This window comes from Humulus lupulus, chromosome 3 (assembly GCF_963169125.1).
Source record: "Humulus lupulus chromosome 3, drHumLupu1.1, whole genome shotgun sequence".
Lineage (NCBI taxonomy): Eukaryota > Viridiplantae > Streptophyta > Magnoliopsida > Rosales > Cannabaceae > Humulus > Humulus lupulus.
In genome coordinates this window covers 114,956,719-114,960,987 of record NC_084795.1, presented here as the reverse complement: position 1 = coordinate 114,960,987, position 4,269 = coordinate 114,956,719, and positions in this window count along the sequence as shown.

Sequence of the window (4,269 nt, the reverse complement as noted above, 5' to 3'; positions counted from 1 at the left end):
TTTTGACTCCGTGTCAGTTGACCAAAACAAGGGTCAACATTCTGGTGCTTTCATTAAGAGCTTGATACGAAATTGTTGAAGCAGTAATGGCGAAAACAACAAAGAAAACTGGGCAGACGGCTGGCGCTGCACCATCTCAACTTCCTCCTCCTCCAAACATGGCTGAAAATGAGCCACATTTGGAATTTGATGAGGAAGAACTGGATTCTGAGACGCTGAGAAATACCCTGGGGGTATTGTAGGATGAGCTGGCCAATCTGAGGGCCAGCCAAGAAAGTGTTGTGGAGATTATGGCGTGGCATCAACAAGAGATAGAGCGACAGTGCCAGGAGCTAAGTGAAAGACAAGCGGAGATGGACCGTCGTCAGAGGGAGGCCATGGACGCCCTCAAAGCAGCCCTGCAGTTGGCTAGGAATCAGGCTGCACCTGCCTCACAGCCTGATCAACCCGTAAATGGGCCACCCCAAAGGGGTCCTAATCTTAGCCCGCCGATCCAGCCGTCGAGACCCCAAAGGCCCGAGCAGCCGCCAATGCCTCAGGATCATGTCCCACCAAGAGATCCTGAAGCGCAGCCTCCATCCTAGGCTGGTCGAGGCAATTCCCCGCAGCCAAGGCAGAATAGAGCTGGGCAGCAGCCCCGTAGTCCTAGACGCCATAGAGGCGAAGAGCCGAACCCACCGAATAAGGGGCAGCGTCCTTCTGGCAACAAAAGGAACTCAGAGATAAGCTCTGCGGTCTGGGGCCCCCCACGGCATGATAATGCACGAGGACCTACCGACCAACGCAGGCCACCCTCTAATGCTCGGGAAGTTCCGGCCCGAGGAGGCAACCGAGGGGACAGTCGATCCCACCATAGCCAATCGAGGTTCAGATATGGCCATGGTTACAATGAGGCTGACTCGGGCAGAGGAAATGCCGGTCGGAAAAATGAAGAGAGAGGTGGGGGCAGAAGCCCACCACCTAGGGAAGACCAACCTGAAAGACGTAACGCTGGGGGGCAGCCCAGACAAAATAACATCTTTAACCGGCTCGAAGCAAGCGAGCAACGGAGAAGAGACGAAGACTTAAGAGATGTACTCAACGACCACCGGGAACGGCATGATGAGTACATTCCTCTAGCAGCAGAGGCCCCAGCGATTCCTGATGCCGTGCAAGCCCAAATAGATGCCCTGAACCAGGCAGTACAACAGCTGGTCGGGGGAAGGACGTCTCATATCGAGTACAACAGGAGAAGGGGCACTCCTTTCGTTCAAAGGATAGCTGTGGCAGAAACTCCCAGCAAGTTTAAGATGCCCACACTTCCAAACTTTGACGGGTATGGTGACCCGGTATCTCATGTCAACAAGTTTGAGATATAGATGGACATTCAGAAAGTGTCTGAAGATGCTCGGTGTAGAATATTTCCTGCAACACTTTCTAATGCTGCACAGGAGTGGTTTTTCAAATTACCTCCTGCAAGTATTGTTTCTTGGGAGATGTTCGTAAAGGAATTTTACGGACAATTCTATGCGGTTTGTGTGCACATAACTGAGGTGAATCAGTTGGTGGAGATACGCCAGCAAGAAGGAGAGCCACTGAAGGATTACATCCAGCGCTTCATGCGAGAAGCGGCTAGAGCTAAAACAGTGGGAGATGAAGGCAAGACGATGGCCCTAACTGTAGGAGTTAGGCGTCGCATGCCTTTGTGGAGTAGCCTCAGAAAGCATGGAGTTAAGACTACTCAAGAATTCTTGGATCAAGCTGATCGGTACATCAAGCTTGAGGATGCCATCGCCAGCGAGGGAAAGCCCCCAAGCAAAGATAAGGGGACTACCGAGCCCGCCAAATCCACCAATGGGTCAAAACCCAACGGCAACGGCAAAGGCAATGGGAATGGCAATGGCAATGGCAAGAATGGGGGGAAGCGGTCTCATAATGAACCTTCCACCTCTGAAAACAAACGCGCTAAGGGCAATCGTTATGAACCGCGGTTCACTAACTACACTGCCCTTGTCGAGTCTCGAGGAGAGGTGTATCAGGCCACGAGTTCTAGTGTGCCTTACAAAAGACCCGCTCCCATTTGAAAGGATATTTCGAAGAGAGATACTACCACGTTCTGTCGTTATTATAACGACTACAGACACGATACAAATGAGTGCAACCAGCTAAAGGATGAAATCGAGTTCCTTATCAGACAAGGACACTTGAGGAGATACGTACGGGCCTCAGGAACTTCCCAACGAGCGGCTCCAGGTGGCAATGAGCAGGCGCCCGCATGCCAGCGCTCGCCACCTTTGCAGCCTGATCCCATCGCTGGCACTTTACTCACCATCTGTGGAGGCCCGCACCTTGCAGGAAGCAGCGAAAAGGCAAGGGAACGATATGCTCGGACCCTACGCCACGACTAGGACATCGAGATGATGACTGTGGAGGATCGGGCATCAAAGAAGGCTCGGTTAGAGGACGGTGAAATAAACTTCTCTGATAGCGACGCCTAGCATGTCCGATTCCCACATTCCGATCTGGTGGTCATGGATATTCAAATTGCCAACATGATGGTGAAGAGAGTGCTAGTCGATACAGGAAGTTCAGTAAACATCCTGTACAAGTCTTCCCTAGAACGCATGAAGTTTTTCGTCAAGGATTTGGAGCCCTCCAACCAAACAATTTACAGCTTCTCTGGTGAGGGACTCGCCCCAACGGGGTCAATCAGACTTCCGGTAACAGCAGGGACAGCGCCTACTACCAGGACCTTACTCGCTACTTTCATAGTAGTCGATTATCCTTCGGCGTACAATGCTGTAATCGGAAGGCCCATACTGGTTGACCTTCGGGCCGTCACCTCAGTATGGCACTTGGCCATGAAATTCCTGACAGACGCAGGGGTAGGACGCATGTTGGGAAATCAGAGGGAAGCAAGGGAGTGCTACAATGCCTCGATCATGAAGGCAAAGAAGGGAACGTCGAAGAGCACTCCCCCAGAGAGGTTGCAGATGGCCATTGATACACAAGCCTAATCCGGTGATGGAGTCACCAAATAGGGTGTTGCCCAAAGTGAGGATAGGGATTTAGATCCTCGCTTTGGGGATTTTGAGGAAGATGTTGGACTCGTCGAGGACCTTGAAGAGGTCCTACTTGACGAAAAAGATCCGACCAGAGTTGTAAAGGTCGGTAAAAATTTAGAAGCAACAACGAAGCACACACTGGTGGAATTTTTTAGAAAGAACCAAGAAGTTTTTGCCTGGTCACATAAAGACATGGCTGTGATAGATCCTGCAGTTATCAGCCATGTCCTGAACATTGACAAGAGTTTTCCACCCGTGCAATAGAAAAGAAGGCTGCTCGATAAGGATAGATCAAAAGCCTTAAAAGAGGAAGTTGAAAGACTGAAGGAGAATGGGTTCATCAGGGTGGCATTTTATCCATCATGTGTCTCTAATCCAGTACTAGTTCCCAAGCCTAACGGCAAATGGCGAACCTGTGTGGATTTCACAGACCTTAATAAAGCTTACCCAAAAGATTGCTTCCCACTCCCAAGGACCGACCAGCTGGTCGATGCAACTGCAGGACATGAGATCCTCTCTTTCATGGATGCATACTCAGGATACAATCAGATCAGTATGCATCCCCCTGACGAGGATCACACTAGCTTTCAGACCGATACAGGGTTATACTGTTATAAAGTAATGCCCTTCGAACTGAAAAACGCTGGTGCGACTTATCAGAGATTGGTTAACCACATGTTTAAGGAGTTGATCGGAGTAAACATGGAGGTGTACGTGGACGACATGCTGGTAAAGTCAAAAAAGGCAGAAGGACATGTGAAGGATTTACAAGAGTGTTTCAATGTTTTGAACAAATATCAGATGAAGCTAAATCCTCTCAAATGTTCCTTCGGAGTAGGATCATGGAAATTTTTGGGGTTCATTGTTAATTCAAGAGGAATCGAGGCCAACCTCGAAAAGATCAAAGCCTTGATCGACATGAAATCGCCGGTGAAAATCAAGGATGTGCAAAGTTTAACTGGAAGGATTGCCGCACTCAGTAGATTTATTTCAAAGTCGACGGATAAATGCGTCCCTTTCTTTAATCTACTTAGAGGCAACAAGAAGTTCGAGTGGACTGGAGACTGCAAACAGGCTTTCCAAGCCTTAAAAGCCCACATGGCACTGCCTCCTGCTTTATCAAAGCCTATAGATGGGGAAACTTTGTTCATTTACCTGGCGATCACCGAATATGATGCTAGTGCTGTGCTAGTACGAGAAGAAGAAGGCTTACAAAAGGCCATTT